Source organism: Elephantulus edwardii, unplaced genomic scaffold (assembly GCF_000299155.1).
Source record: "Elephantulus edwardii isolate Elephantulus edwardi_28Jun2011 unplaced genomic scaffold, EleEdw1.0 scaffold00134, whole genome shotgun sequence".
NCBI classification, from domain to species: Eukaryota; Metazoa; Chordata; class Mammalia; order Macroscelidea; family Macroscelididae; genus Elephantulus; species Elephantulus edwardii.
In genome coordinates, this window is record NW_006399884.1 from 5,341,583 (window position 1) to 5,352,720 (window position 11,138).

The 11,138-nt window shown below is 42.2% G+C and overlaps 1 pseudogene; it reads left to right on the forward strand.

The window, feature by feature from the left end:
* Positions 1-2,544: 2,544 nt before the first annotated feature.
* LOC102848567 lies at positions 2,545-8,047 on the forward strand (annotated as a pseudogene).
* The last annotated feature ends 3,091 nt before the right edge of the window (positions 8,048-11,138 follow it).

Genomic DNA, 11,138 nt, shown 5'->3' on the forward strand with positions numbered 1-11,138 from the left:
ACCAATAGATTTGCTTGATGCAAGATTGTCACACACTTTCCATTTGTTAAAAAAGTCTGCAAAGTTCATCAAAGTGAAGCATAATAAAATGAGGCATGCGTACAAGGGGTACAATTCCACCAGATGCTTTATGAGAGAAAGATAGACAATCTACTCTTGTGTAATTTACTGACCCTGAAAACTCCCCAGAGGGTCAGCTATGAGTCAATTCTGACTCCCTGGCAGTGAATTTGAGTTTTTTTCAGAGTACAACTGAACATTGCCTTTTAAGATGAGAGAATATAGAACACCAACAGAAGACATAGAACTTTGTGCCTTTGAGTTGGCAGTGTAAGTCATTACCACTATGCCTCGTTGGAGAGAGACAATGTGCTTGGAAAGGTGGAGGGCTGGCAAAGGAGAGGGAGACCCTCAACTGGATGGATTGGCCTGATGACTGCAGCAATGGGCTAGAGTGTGTCAGAGATGCTGAGGGATAAGATAGAGATAGAACAACTTATGTTGTTCATAGGATTGCTACGAGTCATACTCAACTTGACAACACTCAACAACAACAAGTCACCAGAGCTCCCTTTTTAGTATTTAGTAACATTATCATTTGCACTGTGTTTATTGTCTCGAGCAACTGTGTGCAAAAAGAAAAAAAAAGGTGTGATAACAAAAAAAAAGAAGTGTGATAACAGAATGTTTAGGGTCATGTGACATGTTTAAAAATTAATTTTAATTAATACACTAAAACAGTTGCAGGGAAATATGATAAAGGAATCAATAAATTACTTTCACATCTAAAATATATTACAGTTCAGTGAAGTATTGTGGAGGAAGCGGAGTGAAAACAGAGTTCAAGAAGCAAAAGGAATGAAATAAATTATCTACTAATGAGCTTGTTTGTGAGGTCTAGTGCTTTGGATTTTTTTAAGGAATATGAAAGGTATCAATTTAGAGTAGCTACTTGTCTGTGTATAAAGCCATGATTTAATATTTTATTTTTAAAAAGTCAATATTAAGTATGTGCTGGAAATTTTCTCATTTGCAACCATTAAAATGCATGTTACCCAAATTAGATGTGAACTTTAAAAGCAAATGCTTTCAAGTCCATTAAAAGGCGCCCTGTGGAGCTCTGGCGGTGTAGTGGGTAAGTGCATGGTGGTGAACTGAAAGGTTAGCAGTTCAAACCCACCAGCTGCTCCGAGAGGAAATTTGAAGCCATTTGCTTCTGAAGGTCTCAGAAACCGTGTGGAAGCCAGTTCTAACCCTGACCTACAGAGTCATTACGAGTCAGAATCCACCTAATGAGAATGAAGTGGGGGACACAGACTTGCTAAGGATTCATTTGTTTCCCCCGAATGTTCCTTCTTTTTCAGTCATGGGTTATCTGGTACCATCATCCTTGCCTCAAAGGAGCACCTTAGCTGCACTTTCTCCAATATATACATGCAGGAAAGCATACTTGTTTATTCTTTCACAACTCCATGAGTAGCTGGTGGGCCAGAACTGCCAACCTCTTGGTGAGCAGCTTAGCATGTAACATACTGTGCCACAGGGTTCTTGGCCATCAGGAAAGGCTTACAAAAATGTTTGGGGGTAACAGAACTCAGGTAAGAGTCTACACACAGGTTTAGTCTAAGTATCAAAGAATCAAAATTCAAACTGTGTAAGAGTTTCTTACAAAGAAACCAAGAATACTGACACACTGCTTCATCAGAGTTCCTGTTTGGCGTGGTTTACAGTGGAGCCAGTCTAATGTACACAAGGCTCTTGTTACCTAAAAATGATATGTGACTTCAGTTCATTACTGACTCTAGCACGAGGTCACCTAGAACAGCCATAACTCACTGCTTTCACAGGTCCTACATGTTTCCCACATTTGACAAGGTATTATCGTAGCATTTTTCTATTGGTCCCTATAAGGAATCATATCTTATTATCTCACAAAAAATATTGAGGGTTTTTTCCTAGTTTATAGAACTGGAAAGGAAACTATTTTTATAAAGTACTTGAATGGCTATTAGAATTATGTGCACTATTCAAAGATAAAAAATAAAGCAATCTTCTTCAATAAAGACTCCAGTCTCTGAAGCCTGATGGAGGGTTACCAGGAGTCACAATTAACTGTACACCAATGCAGGTTTTCATGTAATAGCATTATGTGTTTGATATTTGAATAATCAAATAGTGATGAGCAAATTAAAGCATATATGTCTCAACCTGAGGAACCATCATGGCAGACTGGTCAAAACACTCGGCTATTTGATAAAAGGTCAGCAGTTCAACTCCACCAGCCATTCTGCAGGGGGTAAGACAAGACAATCTGCTTGTAAACACTGGAAGCCTTACCACCACTGTAGAGCAGTCGTCAAGCATTCAGTTGTGAAAGGAAAGTTCAGATATTCAAACTTGCTGGCCGTTCTTTGTGAGAAAGGTAGGACAGTTTCTTCTGTGAAGATTCCAATAAAAGCCAACCTACTACCAAGTTAATTCCAACTCTTCACAGCCCGTCCTTGCATCTCTGAGGCTGTAGGATGAGGCTGCCATCTTCCCTCCATGGAGGTATCAGTGGCTTTGAATCACCGGCCTTGTAGTTAGCAGAGCAATTAACCAAGCACTACATCATGAGAGCACCTTACAGCTGTGGAAACCCTCTGAGGCAGAACTGACTGGATGATGGTGGGTTTAGCTTTGGGTTTAGAAGGAGCCTGGTGGCACAGAAGTTAGGCCACTGGCTGTTGTCTGAAAGGTCAGAGGTTTGAATTATGAGCTGCTCTTCTGGAGAAAGATGGGGCAGTCTAGTTCTGGAGGAGCACAGCGTGGCATCTCCATGGGGCAATTCTGAGCTGTCTCACAGGATCACTGTGAATTGCAGTCCCTTGGGGTAGGAGAGGGGTGGCAGTGGTGGAAGTAGTGGTAATAGTGATGGCAGCAGAGGTGGTGGCAATGGCGGTGATGGTGGCTATAGTGATGGTGGCAGTAGCAGCAGCAGTGGCAGTGGTGATGACAGTGATGGTGGTGGCGGTAGCAGTGGTGGGGTGAGTGGCGATGGTGTTAGTGTTGATGGTAGAAGTGGTGGTGGTGTTGACCATAGAGGCAGTGGCTACAGTTGTGGTGTAGACACATCCTTCTGACCAGAGCCAGGATTTCACTGATTTTGTAAGTCAGGCGTGACTGGTGTCTTCAGTGTGAACATGCTCCTCATTGCAGTTGGGTAGGAGTACCAGTTGGTGTATCCTGCTGAAAAAGGATGACAGGACACTTTTTCAGTGTGGCCAACTGGGAGAACCTCTGAGAAACATTAACACGGTGTTGCAAGAGGAAGGCCTTTCAAGCAGCTAGGTTCCTCTCCACTTCAGTCTCAAGAAACAAACAAAAGCCCATCGTTGTTGTTGTTGTTGTGGGCCTTCAAGTCAGAACTAACCCATTGCTGACCCTGCCCATCTTTCTCTTGCAGAGCACCTAGTAGATTTGAACTACAAGCCTTTTAGTTAACAATACAGCTCCTTACCACTAGGCCACCAGAGCTCCCTAAAGGCCCATTGGTGGCTTTTAATTGGCACTGCTAACCAGAAGGCCATAGGTTCAAATTAACCAACCATCCCTCTAGAGAAAGATGATGCAGTCTTCTCTTGTTAAAATTCACAGCCTCAGAAAGCTGATGGAAGGTCACTGTGTGTCAGAATCTACTCAACAACCGTGAGTGGGCTAGGTTAATAAAGACAAAGGAATGAGGAATTTCATTACCTAGGTTCCTCCCCAAGTAAAAATAGTTCTATTGATTTTCCTCATGCTACATTAAAGGATTTAAGCTATGCACAAAGAGAGTGGGTTTTTTTGACATTCTGTCATCTTCAGATCACCACTCTTCTGTTCCACACATGTGCACATCACCCGTATTCATTGTGGCCCTGGCCTCAACCCTCATTCCTCCTCACTCCTATCATCCTCTCTTCCTGCCACTCCTTACACTGGGCAACCTCGGTTAACTCGTGTGCTTCTCTCTTTCCATGCTAGTTTTATGCTGCTACACTCATGGAGATTTACCATAAACCCTCCTATTGCTCTTTGTGTTGATTCTGACTTGCAGGACAGAGCAGAACTGCCCCGGAAGCTTTCCAACACAGTCATCTGTATGCAAGCCAACTTGCTTGTCTTTCTTGTCTGGAGCTGCTGGTGCTAATCTTCCAGTCAGCAACTGGACATTTAAACACTGCTTCATCAGGGCTCCTTAACAAGTATATAAACTACTTCCCTAAGTCCCTACAGTACAGAGTAGAACTACCTCTTGCGACTTCCAGGGCTTACCTTTACAGAAGCTGACTGCTTCATTTGCTCTGATAGAATGGCTGGTGGCTTTGAACAACTGACCTTTTTGTTAGCAACTCAGTGCTTAACCACTATGCCACCAGGGTCCCTACATTGCCTACATGTCATGCATATATAAATACATAAACATGCTTGGTTTTCCTTCTCATCATGATGTTGTTGTAGTTGTTATGTGCCATCGAGTTGCCTGCAACTCATAGTGATCCTGTGTACAACAGCTCTGAACCCTGCCCTGTCCTGAGCCAGTCTCACTGCCTCTGACATACTTACTCCCATTATCCCAATTATGGGATCAATCTGTCTTGTTCAGGGTCTCCTTCTCCTGAGCTGTCCCTTCACCCTTCCAAGCATGATGTCCTTCTCCAAGGATCGGTCCCTCCTGGCCACGTGCCCAAAATATGTGAAACAGAGATTCAAAATCCTAGCTTCCAAGGAGAAACTTGGTTTTTCCCTTGCCAAGACAGACCTAGTTGTCTTCTTGGTGGTCCATGACTCTTCGCCAGTACCTCAACTCAAAGACATCAATTCTTCTGTCATCCAGCTCTCTGATACATAGCAAGTGACTGCTAAGGCCATAGCCTGGATCAGGTGCACCTTTGTTTCTAGACAACATTGCTTCTCAATAATCTGGAAAGGTCCCTGGCAGCAGATTTACCTAATGCAATTCAACTTTTCATTTCTTCACTGCTGGTGCTAAGAGTGTTGATTGTGGATCCTAGCAAGTGATAACTGTTAACAACCTCAGTATCTTCTCCATCTATTATGGTGCTGTTAATTGGTCCAGTGGCGAGAATCTTCATCTTCTTGATTTTGAGCTTCAATCCTTCTGCAGCAAGTGCTTCAGGTCCTCCTCTGTTTCAGCAAGCAAGGTTGTGTCATATGCACAATGTAGGTTGTTGATGAATCTTCCTCCAATCCTGACACCACGTTTCTCCTCATAAAGCCCAGCCTCCCGAATGATCTGTTCTGCATATTGATTTTGAACCATGCAGTGTTTCCCTTCTCTGTTCTGAGGACTGCTTCCTGGTCCAAGTATAGGTTTCATATAAGCACAGTCAAGTGTTCTGGGATTCCCATATTCCTCAAGGTTAACCACAATTTACTATGATCAACAAAGTCAAATGCCTTTGCATAGTCAATTAAACACAGATGGATATTCCTCTTTTATTCTTTGCTTTCTGCCAAGATCCATCTGACATTGACGATAATGTCTCTAAGTGCCAAGGGCTCTTCTAAACCCAGCTTGTGTTTGTGGTAATTCTTTGACAATGTACTATTCTAATCATTTCTGGATAATTTTCAGCAGAATTTTGCTTGTGTGTAATATGATTGATATTGTATGATAATTTCAACACTCTGTCATGTCACCTTTTTTTTTGAATGGAAATAAATATGGATCTCTTCCAGCCAGTTGGCTAGGTAGTTGTCCTCCAGATTTCCTGGCACAACCTGGTGAGCATGTCCAGGACAGGATCTGTTTGTTGAAATATGTCAATTGGTATCCCATCAATTCCTAGGGCTTTATTTTTTGCCAAGTCCTTCAGCATAGCCTGAACTTCCTCCTTCATCACCATTGCCTCTTGATCACATGTTGTTTCTAGAAATTCTTCTGTGTCATCCAATTCTTTCTGGTACAGTGGCTTTGTATACTCCTTCCATCTTCTTTTAATACTTCCTGGATCATTCAATATTCTATCCATAACACCTTGGATACACCAAGTAATATCATGGTTTATCAGTCTCATAAGGACACATGTATAAAACCATTATTGTGAAAACTAGGATAACTGCATAACATGTGTATAAATGTTCAAATAGGGAAGAGTGGCTCTCTTTAACAGTAGGCAATGGGCCAAAAGAAACATGGGAAAGGGTAGCTTCCACCTGGCTCCATACCTCTCCCAATTAATGGAAATATCCTGCAGTTAAATTTTAAGAATATCAGCAAATCTTTAAGCAATCTCTCAAAAGTCTATGGTCCCATGTTCAGTCAGTTTTGTCATGAAGCCCCAGTGGTGTTGTGTCGGTATAAGATAGTGAAGGAAGCCTTGAGGGAGAAGACTGCCAGAAGAGGTGACAAATTCAAAGTCATTTTCAGCAATGGAGAGAGACGGAAGGATCTTCGGTGCTTCTCCCTCATGGCCCTGTGGAAATTTGGGATGGGGAAGAGGAGCATTGAGGACAGCATTCAGCAGGAAGCTCGTACTCTTGTGAAGGAGTTGATGAAAACCAAAGGCTCGCCTTGTGATCCCACTCTCCTTCAGGGTTGTGCTCCCTGTAGTGCGCTCTGCTCCATTATTTTTCATATTCATTTTGATTACACAGATAAGGATTTTCTTATGATGATGGAAAACTTCAGTGACAATATCCATATTATCAATTCTCCTTGGATCCTTGGATCCAGGTCTGCCATACTCATGGATTATTTCTCAGATGTAATGATGTTGCTGTTGTTGTGTACTGTAGAGTTAGAACTCACCCATGGCTGACCCTTCAGTGGGTTTTCAGAGGCAGTTAATTTCACAGGAGGAGATTGCCCATCCTTCTCAAGTGAAGCAGCTGGTGGATTTGAACTGTGAGCCTTGGAGATTGCAGTACAGCTTCTTGCCACTAGGCCACCAGAAAAATATATATGTTGTTGTTGATTGCCATCGAGTTGAGCATAACTCATAGCAACGCTGTGAACAAAAGACCTGAAGCCTTTCGATAACTATAATTTCTCAAAGTTCATAGTTTCCAGAGGCACGTTGTTTAGGAAGAGGAGGCCACCCCTGCTTCCAACCAAAATAGCTTGCCTCCAGAAACCCTATGAACCTAGAGAGAGGATGAGAGACACCCAAGTGTTGAGGACTCTCCTTCATAGGGTTGCTATGAGTCGCCTGAGACTCAACGGCACTTAACAACAACAACAAATATATGTGTGTGTGTGTGTGTGTGTGTGTGTGTGTGTATTGAGAGAGAGATTCTATTTTGGAGAAAGTAAAAGAACACCAAGAATCCCTAGACATTAACAATCCTCAAGACTTCATTGATTATTTTCTGATTAAAATGGAGAAGAAAAAGCAGAATAAACAGGCTAAATTTACTACTGAAAACTTGATAATGATGATAAGTGACCTGTTTACACCTGGGACAGAGACAGCAAGCACTGCCCTGAGATACAGATTCTTGCTTCTGATGAAGCACCCTGAGGTCAGAGCAAAAGTTGAGAAAGAGATTTAGAGTGTGGTTGGAAGAGAAAAAAGCCCAACACATAGGATGGGAGTCACTTGCCCTACATGGACTCTGTGGTGCACAAGGTCCAGAGATACACAGACCTCATTCATCTCAACATGCCACATGCAGTGACTTGTGATATCAAATTTCCAAACTACTTCATCCCCAAGAGCATGACTCTAGTAACACCACTGACTTCTGTCCTTCACAATGGTGAAGAAGTCCCCAACCCGGAGACTTTTTTTTTAACCCGGAGACTTTTGACCCTGGTCACTTTCTGTATGATAGTAGCAACATTAAGAAAAGTGACTAGTTCATGGCTTTATCAGCATGAAAGCATAGTTGTTTGGGAGAAGGTCTAGCCCGCATGGAGCTATTTTGCTTCTTAATCACTATTTACCAGAAATTTACCTTGAAGCCTCCGGTTGACCCAAAGGACATCAACACCACCCCAGCTAACAAGGGATTTACGTCTGTGGCACCCTCCTTCCAGCTCTGCTTCATTCTTATCTGAAGATCCTTAGGTTTCCAAGTTCTCCTATGTTGTCGTTTGCAAATCATCTCCACTGGGGCATGATTTGGTCTCCAAACCAACAAACCACTGGCAAACTAACAAAAGACAAAAAAGGAGAAGACTGCAAATAACATGAATCAGAAGTTAAAGGAATAATGTCTCAGCAAAGCCAAATGAAATATAAAGAATAATAACAGAAAACTATGAGAAATTGTACTCCAGTAGATTTAAAAGCCTGTGGGAAATGGATCCATTTCTAGAAGTGCACGATCTAGTTTTACTAACAAAATTTTTTTAAAAATTCTAGCTGACAGAATCTAATCAATAAAACCAATTTTTAGAAAGGACTATCAAAACATATCATAACTGAAAGGTCCACATCCACTGAGACACCTAAAACCAATACAAGACAGCATCATCTATCCAGGAGGGCCAGGAAGTCAGCAAGATGGAATCAGTTTGATTTTGAGCCTATAATAACCAAATGGGATTCATACAAGGTATGTATGGGTGTTTCAACATTTTATAAAGAGTCAATGGCATTTACTCCATAAATAAAACTAAGGAAAAGCATCACGTTAGTTTCAAATGATGCTATTTTTTTTTCACATGCAGAAGTACTTTATTTGACAGTTTCAACACCAACATGAGGGAGAAAAGAACCCTGCCCTCCTTCACCCGCCTCCACAGAAATACCATATTCCTATCTCAAGAATGAGAAACATTATTAGCACTTTACATGAATGGGAGCAGACACAGCTTTGACACAGTTTCTGGTTCCACTTTCATGGCAGGACACAAAAGCGTTGCCCAAACTCCACCGCTGGGTCATAGCCCATGTAAACAGCAGCAGTCACCATGACCCTTTGCACAGACGTGAACTGAACACTCAGGCTCAGCTCCTGAGCCTTGCCAAGGTGACCTGTCTCAGCAAGACAGACTGCACTTCTGGGCCCCTCTTGCCCACTGTGAGGAGGTTGTGCAACAATGACAAGCAGAATCCTCAGGTCTCTGGCAGGCGGAGGAGGGTCCCAGATGTGGTGGTGATACAGTCCACCAGCTGGGCCCCAATAAGGTCATGTACATGGTAGGAGAGGCCAAGGCGCACTGCCACGGGTGCCCGCCAGCTCAGGAGCTCGGACAAGAGTAGCTCCCGATATTTGGCCTTCTGGACCATGCCAGGGACAGTCTGGCGCCCTTTAACAAAATACTTGATGAATTTCCCAGCTCCAGGCACAGCTAACCACCAGCTCCCAGCATCATGAACAGTGAGGACTCCGGCATTTACCAGGTGATCTCTGGGTCCTTGAAGCCAAAGGTGTGAGTCATCTGTGCTATTTTTAATCTTTGATGTAAATCATTATCTGTTCCTAATTTAAAGAAAACCAATAAAGCAGAAATAGAAGGGAATGTCTTGATGTAATTAAAGGCATATTTGCAAAACCATTAGGTGATAAATACAGTGGGCTTTCTGAAAACTGGTAAACTTGTGGACCTCAGCCTCACAACCCTCAGATCAGAAGACCTCGATGGTGCCTGGATACCACTACACACCACTTTCAGGATGACAACAGAAAGTCGTGGACAGAGTGAGAGGAAAATATGAAACAAAACTCAAAATCATAAGAAGAGCCAGGCTTATTGTTCTCCTACAGATTGGTGAAACTCCCAAGACTAGGGTCCTGCACCATTCTTTCATCCTGAAACTGAACTCATCTCTGAGGTAAACTTTAAACCAAACTGTAGACAAATGCATACAGTGAACAATAATACCAGGGATGTACTCAGTCCTTTGAACAAACAACAATACACGATCACAAGGGTTGCATTTGCCTAGAGTAAAGCTCAGAAGTCAGGAAAGAAAATGATAGAAGGATGAGTGGAAATACGAGCCAGAAAAAGATAGTAGGAAAAGAAATTAATGTGGAAATTGTAATCAATGTCATAATATAATTTGCACAGGAAGGTTGAATGGTATAACAGTCAGCTTTGTAAACTTTCACTCAAAACACAATAAAAGTTTTTGCATGGAGCAGGAAAAGAAAAGAAAGAAAGAAAGACCACAGTAAAAAATTTTTTTTTGTTTAAAAAAAAAAGGGAAAGGGAGAAGGAGGCTCGTAAAGGGCAATCACAACAATAGCAGATGTTAGTGGGCAAATGAGGGTGGAGGTATAGGAAAGAGTCGATGGGGGAGCTCTGGTGGCCTAGTGGCAAGGAGCTACACTGCAATACTGAAAGCTCATGGTTGATTCCACCAGATGCTCCGCTGGAGGAGGGGCAATCACCTCCTGAGTCAGTCAGATCCAATTCGACGGTACATGACAAGGAAAAAAAAAAGCAAACCAAAGAGTCAAAAGGGACTAAAAAAGGGAGTGATAAGAGGCATAGAACAATAGTAATTAATTTTTTAAAATAGTAATTAATTATATAAAACACAATGTATATCAATGATTGTATAAAACACAATGCACACAAATGAAACACAACGAAAATGAAAGATTGTATAAAACAGAATGTACAAGAATGACACACACGTTATATGAACGATTGAATGCAAACCAATAAAAATTATGTTAAAATAATAAGATCCTGTTACAGCAAATGTTCTTGTCTTGTCTCTGTCACATCATAGTGACACCCCTGGAATACCACTGCACCTCACTGCATTCATTTTTTCTTATGTCTGTGAAAAATTTTCGTGGTGTCAGACAAGATCAAAAAGCAATAAAGGAAGGTAGAGAGGATAGATGGAAACGGAAAACACAGGGAGGGAGCGAAGAGAGTGCTGTTATGTTGTTTCTGCTGCTGCTGCTGCTGCTGTTATGTGACATCAAGTCCCCTGAGACTCATTGCGACCCTGTGTACAACAGCCCTAAGCCCTACTCTATCCTGTGCCAATCTTACTGTCACTGATACACCCACCCCTATTACCCCAGTCACTGAATTAATCCATCTCATCGAGGGTCTTCCTCTCTTGAGCTGTCCCTCCACTCTACCAAGCATGATGCCCCTCTCCAAGGACTAATCCCACCTTGTAACATGTCTGAAGATGGAACTTCAGAATCCTTGCCTCCAAGGAGCAGCCTGGCTT